The sequence below is a fragment of the Bufo gargarizans genome, chromosome 6, assembly GCF_014858855.1.
Source record: "Bufo gargarizans isolate SCDJY-AF-19 chromosome 6, ASM1485885v1, whole genome shotgun sequence".
NCBI classification, from domain to species: domain Eukaryota; kingdom Metazoa; phylum Chordata; class Amphibia; order Anura; family Bufonidae; genus Bufo; species Bufo gargarizans.
In genome coordinates, this window is record NC_058085.1 from 218309832 (window position 1) to 218321425 (window position 11594).

An 11594-nucleotide genomic window follows, 5' to 3' on the forward strand; every position below is an offset into this window, starting at 1 on the left:
GTACCTTGAGCCAGCCACAAAAAGAATCCAATGAGGGTTTGTCAGAGGAGTGTCTTGGACCGATGGTGGTGTCCCTACTTCAGCTTCCATCATTGTGATGCAATCATGATCCTGTTCTTGGTAAAGAGAGTCAGTTGAAGTCCATAGTTCTTCCTCCTGAAGATCTTCTTCACCATGCAGATCAATAAAATCTTCAGAAGCATCTCCTGAATCTCTAGTATACTCCGCCTTGGAAGAGGAAGGAGTGCAGCAGGGTTAAGGATGTGACATTTCTGAATGATGACATTATCTGGCAGGAGCAGACTACACTGCAGCTGGAGGTGGCGTTGTGCAGTGAGGTGTTTAGGTTGTGTCTGCTGGAGGATGGCAGAGATGTCATGCGGAGCCAAAATAGTGAGGGGGTTCCCAAGCACAACGTCAGATATGACATCCAGAAGAGAGCTGGCAGCATGGACAGCTCTGGCACAGGAAGGGGCAGCTCTGGCTACAGGGTCAAGGCGCTTAGAGTAGTAGCCCAGTGGTCTGTTGCGTCCACCATGAGTTTGGGTAAGAACTCCAGTAGCGTGACCTTGATGTTCCATGACATACAGCCTGAAGGGAAGGCTGTAGTTAGGGATCCCAAGGCCCGGAGTGGTTGCAATTGCTGTCTTCAACTTGTCAAAGGACTCATTAGCCTCCCTTGTTAACTGGAACAGAGAGGTTGCATTCTGGGAAATACAATCATATAGGGGCTGCATCAGTAGTGTGGCATAAGAAGGTCTGCAATTGGTATGGAATGTCTGTTATCCGTATGTTTGAAACCGCCTTTTTCCTGGAATCCGTCAAGTGTTTACTACCTTGGGCAATACAGTGTCCAAGAAAGACTACCTTTGGGTAAACACAATTTGAGTTGGTTTGAGTAACTTTTCAGCCCGATGCGGCCAGGAACTGTAGGAGATAGATTGAGTAGGACAGACATTCCTGAAAGCTTGAAGCACAAAGGAGAATGTCATCCACGTATTGTAAGAGTTCAACTTCCGGGTTGTCTGCCTGCCATGGTTGGAGCACGGAGGACATGGCTTTGCTAAAGCATGAGGGGCTATTCTGTGCTCCCTGAGGCATCACAGTCTAAGTGTATCGCTTGCCTGCATGTGTGAATGTGACAATTTTCTCTTTGGCCTTGCAGACAGTGTTCTCGCTTATCACACATGCCAATGTCATGACGTCACTCCACTCTTCCAGCTATGTCCCCCTGTCTCTCACTCTATACTCACTGATCAACAGAGATACGCACGGTACGGGGCACACAATGCTTTTTGTGTTTCTCCAGAATGAGAGCTGAGTATTCTCGTTTTTTTCTTTACTATACTTTGCAGATCTGACCATGTACACCCATATGTCTTGTATATTTGATCTAATTTATGGTAAAACGGCATGGGGTGGGTCTCGGGGTCCGGCAACTGACTGACAATTGAATGCAGCTGATTGAGTGTGAATGACACATATCTAGGTGGCCCCCTGGATATTGCTTTAGATAAAATTGTCTCATTTGCATATCTCAAAAATTCAGACTGTTCTCCTGCCACATTCTTCATCTGTTCTTTTATCTCATGTAACTCATACTGTATCCTCCTCGGTTCAGTCTGACCGCCATTTTGGAGTCCTAATATCTGCAGGAATTGGCAAAGTTGTATGCAAGGGGGGTGGTTCTGCTGAGTTCTCATCCCCACCATCCTCCTCCTTCTTCCCAACCATCACTTGAACAACCTGTTTTGGCAGACTGAATGTGCCATCAGGATTTATCATGGGATAGAGCGCTTGAACTTGTGGTCTTACAGGCAGGACAGAGGGATCTGGGTTACTGGGGGTTAACAGTCCAGCCGCGGGCATCGGCTGGGAATATGACGGTGTCTCATGCAGAACGGTGGGTCGGAGGTGCCAAGGAACTACAGGAATGTGGCTATGTGGGTGTGATGAACCACATACGAGGCACGTAACACTGGAGGGAGGATTCTGTTGCCCACATACGGCACAGGTCCACCCCCCCTTCTTCTTGTTGACACCATAATTAAAAGGTGGCTGCTGCCCGGGCATACAGTAATATCTTCCTGTCTTTTCATTATACTTCTGTTCTCCCCCTGTCCATTCAAACTCTTTGCTGCAGTCAAGCCACACTTCCACTGCATCAACTATCTTTTCATCAGCAAGCTTGCCTTTTCTTTCATTTAACCTCTCCATGTATCAACCTTTACACATCTCATAATGTTTCTCCAACCTGGGTAAGCAATTTACGAAGCGTTTCCCTCTCTTGTCCGCCACGTACTGCTCCGGTGAGCAGCATCCCTTCGGGACACTTTCAACATTTCCCATAATGTAATATCTCCTGGAGCCGTCTAGTCCGTAACCTGTGCTTGCACCCTGTGTTCCTGAACTACCTGAGTTCTTCTTTGAGTCAGACACATAGTACACCTTTGGACTGGTCTGACTGCCTCCTCCACTTCTACTATCCAGACAGACACCTCTGGCTGTACCGCACTGTAGGCTAATGAGGCAGGCTTCCTTGTAACTCGGTAGTTTATACACAGGTGCTCAAGGTCATAACAACGTCAGAACAACACAACACATAAAACACAGTGTTTTAAAATCTCATCAATTACTGTGGGGTTCTTACTTGCGTGTCCTCAAAGGCACCCCAACTGCTGCCGCACCCCTTCCTCAGACAAATGACAAGAGGCTACACCAGGGGACACAGTATAGGCAAGATTACTCTGTTTTCTTACCTCATATCACGGGTAGCGATCCCGGTGTCCGTTGGTGCGCCCCTCCTACGTCTGATCTCCGGGGGTACAGGAACAGGGGGGGGGGGGTCCAACCTTCCAGCCCCATGTAGGGCGCCAAAATGTTCTGGTTCTGATTAATGGTCAGGTAGGTTGATACACTGCTCCAAATAAGATAGATAAGTGCATGCACGGCGAGAGAAATAACACTAACACTAGATAAGGTCAAAGCATAACTCTAATTTCATAGGTGGGGGCTTCACATTATATACCCTCCATATTAGTGGGAGGAGTGGGCTCACATGATTGGTCTTTTAGCAAGAAGGAATGTAAACAGGAAAAAAGTTTAAGGCATATGTATGATTTCCTGACAGTTTCAAGTCTTTGCTGCAAATAGTTTCAATCATAGAATGCATACTGGGGGTTGTCTCTCGGATAGACACCATTTTGTAAGTGACAAGCAAGTGTCCATTATATTCCATAATAGGTGTACTGTTGATGTCCTGGTTGAAGTCTCTATCAACCATGCAGTCACAAACCCACCCTATGGAGGAAGTGGTAAAAACGAACAACCCTTGGAGCAGCAGCGCCAGTCTCAGGAGCAAACCACACGTCTAATGCTGGAACAAATAGTGTTTTTAAAATAGGTGGTCTTGGAACGTTCTGAGTCCCATGGGGGAGGGGCCCTGCGAGCTGGGGTGCCAGGGAGGCCGTGCAATACTCCCTTCAAAAAATGACTCCCGGGGACGATGTTGAGACTTACCTTACCATCTTTGAGAGGGCAGCCCAAAGGGAGAAACTCAGCAAGGAAGACTGTGTTGCGGTACTGGCACCCTATCTGGTCGGGGAACCCCAGAAAGCCTATCATGACCTCAGTGAACAAGATGTCCGAGATTATGCAAAATTGCGAGTAGAAATTCTTGCTCGGTTGGGGGTTACAGCAGCAGTACGGGCTAGAAGAGTCAGAGATTGGGCATACAAGTCAGACCGGCCACCTCGATCCCAAATGTTTGACCTTTTCATCTGGTAAAAAACAAATGGCTGGAACCAGATGTCTGCACTCCAGCACAGATTGTTGAGAGGTTAGTCGTCAACCTTTTTTCCCGGGCCCTCCCCAGTAAGCTGCAGCGGTGGGTTGGCCAGGGAGATCCCCAGGGGCCGGACCAACTAGTGGAACTAGTGGAGAGGTTTATTGCCACAGAGGGAAACCTCCAGGAGGGGCCCACCAACTCGGGATCATCTGGGAACTGTTGGGCTCCGATTGGAAAACTACGTCCTTTGGTAAAAGGGGATGACAAAAAAAAAAAAAACAGGTCCACGGAAAGACTCCATGGCTAGGAGATCGGGGCAGGTTCAGTGTTGGAGGTGCTGGGATTTTGGTCACGTCATGGCCCAGTGTCCACTGGCCACGGAGCCTATGGACTCTAACTACAGCCGACTCCAATCCCTGTTTGCAGCCCCGTCGTGTCTGGCTACCATGGGCCTAGAGACTGAGCCACAAGTGAGCAAACTTGTTGTGAATGGCTGCCCGGTCACGTCTTTGCTAGAATCGGGTAGTTTAGTGACCAGAGTGCATGTCAGCCTTGTACCGGGACCCTCTGTCCTGGATCGATTTGTGAATGTAATGTGTATTCATGGTGACACTCAAAGGTATCCTGTGGCCCTCGAAAAAATAGAGACACCACAGGGAATATGAAGTTGGGGTGGTAAAAACCCTTATGCATAGTGTAATTGTGGGGCAGGGTTTCCCTCTGTTTTAGGCATTATGGAAAAACGGGGCTGTAGCAGAGAGCGAGCAGGATCCTCCACTGGACGATAGCATTAGGACCGATTCCCAAGGGAGAGGACGAGACGTCTCCACTTCAGGTTTTAGAGATTGTTATAGATGTGGCAATACCTAATATGTATACTTTTTCTTATTTTTTTTAAGTTTTACATAATAATAGCATTTTAGAAACAAAATAAATGATGTTTTAGTGTCCTCATAGTCTGACAGCCATAGCATTTTTATTTTTTGACCGATTTTCTTAGTTAGGGTCTAATTTTTTGCATGGGGTGGTGAGTTTTGTGGGTACTATTTTGGGTGGCATGCACCTTTTTTGATTTCTTGGTGTTGTACTTGTGATGTTAGGTGGGCAACAAAAAAAAATTACTTTTTTGTCCGTTTTTTTTTTTTTTTACGGTGTTCACCTGAGGTCATGTGTTATTTTTTAGAGCTGGTTGTTACGGATGCGGAGATACCTAATATGCATACTTTTTATTTATTTATTTCACTTTAACACAATAATAGCATTTATTAAACAAAAAAAATGATGTTTTAATGTCTCCATGTTCTGCGATTTTCTTATGTAGGGGCTCATTTTTTGCGAGATGAGGTGACTTTCTTTGGTACCATTTTGTGGGACATGCTTTTTTTTGACACAGTATTTATTTTATTTTTTATGGTGTTTATCGGACAAATATGTCAATTAACTGTTTTTCTATTTTTAAAATTGTTTTAAATTTCTTAATTGGGGATTTATAAAAAAAAATATTAACATGTGTAGGGATTTGCTCTGGTAGGCAGGGTAAGCGGACGCAATACAGAGGCAAGACCACGGTTGAAAAAAACAAAAGTCCAGTGTTTATTCAGACAGAAAAGAAAAAACAACGCTTTACAGAGTTCTGGTGTTAGTTCACACAGCAAGAGCTCCCAAAAATAACATAAATCACCTGGCAGGCTTTAGGGCGGCTCTCATGCAGCTCCCAAACACACAGAGCTGTCCCAGCTCCACTCTCACTTGGAGGAACATACCACAGCCAGCTGAGCTGCTGGCTGGGTTTTTAACCACCTCCGGACCGCCTAACGCAGATGTGTGGTCCGGAGGTGGCAGCTCTGCGCAGAGTCACGCATATATGCGTCATCTCGCAAGAGCCGTGATTTCCTGTGAACGCGCGCTCACAGGAACGGAAGGTAAGCGAGTGGATCTCAAGCCTGCCAGCGGCGATCGCTCGCTGGCAGGCTGGAGATGTGATTTTTTTTAACCCCTAATAGGTATATTAGACGCTGTTTTGATAACAACGTCTAATATACCTGCTACCTGGTCCTCTGGTGGTCACTTTTGTTTGGATCGACCACCAGAGGACACAGGTAGCTCAGTAAAGTAGCACCAAACACCACTACACTACACTACACCCCCCCTGTCACTTATTAACCCTTTATGAACCACTGATCACCCCTGATCACCCCATATAGACTCCCTGATCACCCCCCTGTCATTGATCACCCCCCTCTGTAAGGCTCCATTCAGAGGTCCGTATGATTTTTACGGATCCACGGATACATGGATCGGATACGCAAAACACATGCGGACGTCTGAATGGAGCCTTACAGGGGGGTGATCAATGACAAGGGGGTGATCACGCATATAGACTTCCTGATCACTTCCCTGTCATTGATCACCCCCCTGTAAGGCTCCATTCAGACGTCCGTATGATTTTGACGGATCCACTGATACATGGATCGGATCCGCAAAACACATGCGGACGTCTGAATGGAGCCTTACAGGGGGATGATCAATGACAGAGGGGTGATCACCCATATAGACTCCCTGATCACCTCCGTCATTGATCACCCCCCTGTAAGGCTCCATTCAGACATCCGTATGATTTTTACGGATCCACTGATACATGAATCGGATCCGCAAAACACATTCGGACGTCTGAATGGAGCCTTACAGGGGGGTGATCAATGACAGAGGGGTGATCACCCATATAGACTCCCTGATCACCTCCGTCATTGATCACCCCCCTGTCATTGATCACCCCCCTGTAAGGCTCCATTCAGATGTCCGTATGCGTTTTGCGGATCCGATCCATGTATCCGTGGATCCGTAAAAAATCATACGGACGTCTGAATGGAGCCTTACAGGGGGGTGATCACCCATATAGACTCCCTGATCACCCCCCTGTCATTGATCACCCCCCTGTAAGGCTCCATTCAGACGTCCGTATGCTTTTTGCGGATCCGATCCATGTATCCGTGGATTCGTAAAAAATCATACAGACGTCTGAATGGAGCCTTACAGGGGGGTGATCACCCATATAGACTCCCTGATCACCCCCCTGTCATTGATCACCCCCTGTAAGGCTCCATTCCGACTTCCATATGCGTTTTGCGGATCCGATCCATGTATCCGTGGATCCGTAAAAAAAACATACGGACGTCTGAATGGAGCCTTACAGGGGAGTGATCAATGACAGCAGGGGGGTGATCACCCCATATATACTCCCTGATCACCCCCCTGTCATTGATCACCCTCTGTAAGGCTCCATTCAGACATTTTTTTGGGCACAAGTTAGCGGAAATTTTTTGTTTGTTTTTTCTTACTAAGTCTCATATTCCACTAACTTGTGTCAAAAAATAAAATCTCACATGAACTCACCATACCCCTCACGGAATCCAAATGCGTAAATTTTTTTTGACATTTATATTCCAGACTTCTTCTCACGCATTAGAGCCCCTAAAATGCCAGGGCAGTATAAATACCCCACATGTGACCCCATTTCGGAAAGAAGACACCCCAAGGTATTCCGTGAGGGGCATATTGAGTCCTTGAAAGATTGACATTTTTGTCCCAAGTTAGCGGAAAGGGAGACTTTGTGAGAAAATACAAAAAAAAAATCAATTTCCGCTAACTTGTGCCAAAAAAAAAAAAAATTCTAGGAACTCGCCATGCCCCTCACGGAATATCTTGGGGTGTCTTCTTTCCAAAATGGGGTCACATGTGGGATATTTATACTGCCCTGGCATGTTAGGGGTCCGAAAGCGTGAGAAGAAGTCTGGGATCCAAATGTCTAAAAATGCCCTCCTAAAAGGAATTTGGGCCGCTTTGAGCATCTAGGCTGCAAAAAAGTGTCACACATGTGGTATCGCCGTACTCAGGAGAAGTTGTGGAATGTGTTTTGGGCTGTCATTTTACATATACCCATGCTGGATGAGATAAATATCTTGGTCAAATGCCAACTTTGTATAAAAAAATTGGAAAAGTTGTCTTTTGCCAAGATATTTCTCTCACCCAGCATGGGTATATGTAAAATGACACCCCAAAACACATTCCCCAACTTCTCCTGAGTACGGCGATACCAGATGTGTGACACTTTATTGCAGCCTAGGTGAACAAAGGGGCACACATTCCAAAGAGCACCTTTCGGATTTCGCAGGCCATTTTTTACACATTTTGATTGCAAAGTACTTCTCACACATATGGGCCCCTAAATTGCCAGGGCAGTATAACTACGCCACAAGTGACCCCATTTTGGAAAGAAGACACCCCAAGGTATTCCGTGAGGGGCATGGCGAGTTCCTAGAATTTTTTATTTTTTGTCGCAAGTTAGTGGAATATGAGACTTTGTAAGGAAAAAAATAAATAAATAAAAATCATAATTTTCCGCTAACTTGTGACAAAAAATAAAAAATTCTAGGAACTCGCCATGCCCCTCACGGAATACCTTGGGGTGTCTTAATTGAAAATTTCGATTAATAACAAAAAAAGTAAAAATGTCAGCAGCAATAAAATACCACCAAATGAAAGCTCTATTAGTGAGAAGAAAAGGAGGTAAAATTCATTTGGGTGGTAAGTTGCATGACCGAGTAATAAACGGTGAAAGTAGTGTAGTGCAGAAGTGTAAAAAGTGGCCTGGTCATTAAGGGGGTTTTAGCTAGCGGGGTTAAAGTGGTTAAAGGATACCTGTCATATATTTATTTTTTTGCTAAAGTGTAGGGCAAGTGATAGTAATCCCTGTGCGATAGCGATCCCTGTGATAATAATTCATAAAGCAGCCACCAGAAGTAGAAGCACTGTGCGCAGTGAGCCAACTGCTGCTTAATGAATTATTATCACAGAGATCGCAGGTCAGTGAATGTAGCGGAGCATTAGATTGCATAGAAAGGGGGAATATAAATGTAATTTTAACTCCTAAGACTCCTGTGCCCAGCCTTCTGTCTCCCAGGGAAGCACGGGAGGCAGAAACACAGCGTCTTCACAGCCCATCTCCCCTTTTCTAATAGGAGACGGATGGCCCTTAGCAACGCTCATTTGAAGAGTGCTGCTAAGGGCCATTTCAGCCCCAGTTTTCTACCAAAAATAAACGTTTTGGCCAAATAAAGTCTATTGCAAAATTGTTAGCTATCACTTACCCAACACTTTAGCAAAAAAAAAATAATATGACCGTTATCCTTTAAACCCCAGCCCAAAACCTGGCCTGGACGTGGGGAACAGCCACCCACCTTGCACTTTGGCTGCTCCCAATAAGAACCGGCCCGGAATGGCTTTACAGCCACACTAAGTAAAACAGTGTCAGCAAGCACTAGCTGCCGCTGACACACAAAATTACAGTTTCTTATCTCACCGAGGCCAGGAACCTCGGTGACACATACCTTGCGTCAATGACAGACCCTTGCGCCCTCCTACACATGTGAAACTTTTTTTTATTTTTTTATAAAACACTTTATTTTTTATTCTACACTTTGCGTCCCCCATAAGGTCATACAAGACCCCTGGGGGACATTTAACTTCACTTTTTTTTTTTTCAGTATTGCTTTCTCCTGTAACTGGGGCTGACATAGTAGCCACAGTTACAGGGGAAATACACCTCCCAAAGAGGCTGTACAGCTTTATACTGTGCTGTACAGCCTCAGAGCCGGGCTGATCAAGATCTATGGTAGACCCGACAGCTCCTGCACTCCCCTGGCCCCGGCGGTCACATGACCGCCAGGACAGGAAGTGCACAGCGCTTCCTGATCTGTATATATAGCGGTCGTTGAGGGCTGTGCATTCAGCGATATAAAAGGCAGGGACACCTAGGAACTGTCCCTGCCCTCTCTCTGGGGTACACTGCTGTCACTGACAGCGAGCCCCCTGCTCTGCAGTTGCATGATTAGCATGCAGCTGCCATCTCTGAAAAAGTGTTCTAAAACGTCCGATCAGAGAAAAACAACCGCCCATAGGAAGTTTATAGTCTATGGGCGGTCATGAAGTGGTTAAACGCTTGTTGATTGGCTGCAGCCTTTCAACAAGCTTTATGTAAAGTATGAACAACAAACCCAGATACGGATTTTGGTGTCAAATTCCGTGTTCGTGTTTGGTACATGGTCCCAAATGTGGCAGTCCGTGTTCGTTCATCAGGTTCGCTCAAGCCTAGTGAACTGTAAAGTTCAAGTTCGTACTGAACTTTTGGATTTTGGGACTTTTCATAAAAAGTTCGGGTTTAGGTTTGGTGTTCGGCGATTTAATGGCACTTTTTGAAAGGCTGCAGAGCAGCCAATCAACAAGCATTTTACTCTTGTGCTCTTAGAAGCCATCACAGCCATGCCTACTCATGGCATGGTTGTGATTGGCTAGTGCAGCATGTGAACCCAGCCTCTATATAAGCTGGAGTCACGCTGCACGTCACTCTGCTCTTATTAGTGCTCTTATAGGATGCTGCTGCTGTAAGGGAGAGAATAGGAAAGACTCTTTAATCAGAACTGCTATTGAACTCAGCGATCAACATAGATTTTGTTGTGTGGGTGCAGTGCACAATCTTTTTACCCTGCCTTGAGCCCGGTGACACAGAAAAAAAACTTTTTTCCGTCTGTTAGTTAGGTGGGCATTGGCGGCCATTTTATGCAAGTTTAGTGCACCAGCACAGCATATGTGCATTTGTGACAGTCAAATACAAGCTTGAAATACTGCAATAATTTTCTGGGTTTAAAAAAAAAACAAAACATTTTTTTACAATATTCTACATCTGGTGCCTTTGCAGCATTTCTAAGTGTGAAATACAAGCTTGAAATATTGCAATAATTTTCTGGTTTAAAAAATAACACAGATTTTTGGCAATACCCTACATCAGGGGCCTATGCTTCATCTGTCAGTGTGAAATACATGCGTTAGATACTGGTGTTCTATTTTGTTATTAAAAAAACACCCATTTTGGGCAAAATACTAAATTTGCAGCCTTTGCTGCATCTGTCAGTGTGAAATACTCACGTTTAGATACTGCTGTTATATTCTGTTATTGAAAAAACACCCATTTTGGTCTAGATCTTAAATTTGAGGAGAGTGTTGAAAAAGGGACGTGACCCAGGTTGTGGTGCTGCTGGTGGAGCTCCTGTTACAGGAAGAGGACATGGTCGATCTGTGCCAGCTACACGCACAAGTGAAACACCTTCCTCATGTGCTAGTAGGCGACAGAACCTTCAGAGTTATTTGGTCGGGCCTAATGCGGCTCTAGGAATGGCGAGGCCAGAACAAGTACAGGCGATACTAGATTAGGTTGCTGACAATGCCTCCAGTTCCTTCACATTGTCTCTCACCCAGTCTCCTGCTGAAAGATCAGAGTTGCCACTTGCAGCTGATGTCCATTAGTCTTTTACCTCACCCCCTTGCAAATCAGCCAAGCAGTCTGAGCCCCAAGTCATGCAGCAGTCTTTTCTGCTTTTTGATGACTCTGCTAGCAGGGTTTCCTAGGGCCATCCACCTAGCACTGCCCCAGAAGTGGAAGAGATTGAGTGCACCGATTCCCAACCACTTATCTTTCAAGATAAGTACATGGGAGGACCATCGCAGCACGTCTCGGATGAAGACTAAACACAGGTGCCAACTGCTGTGGCTTTCTGCAGTGTGCAGACCTACAAGGAGGGCAGGGGTGAAAACTGGAATCAAGGTCATACAAGTGACCTGTGTAGTTCGAAGGAATAGGCAGTGGGCCACAGAGCCACCAGCACAGCAGAAGAGGGAGCAGGGTGCAAAAGCGGAGCGGCCATTGCCTAGACAGCATGCCTGCTACTGCCCACCGCAGCTAGGGACCGAGCAC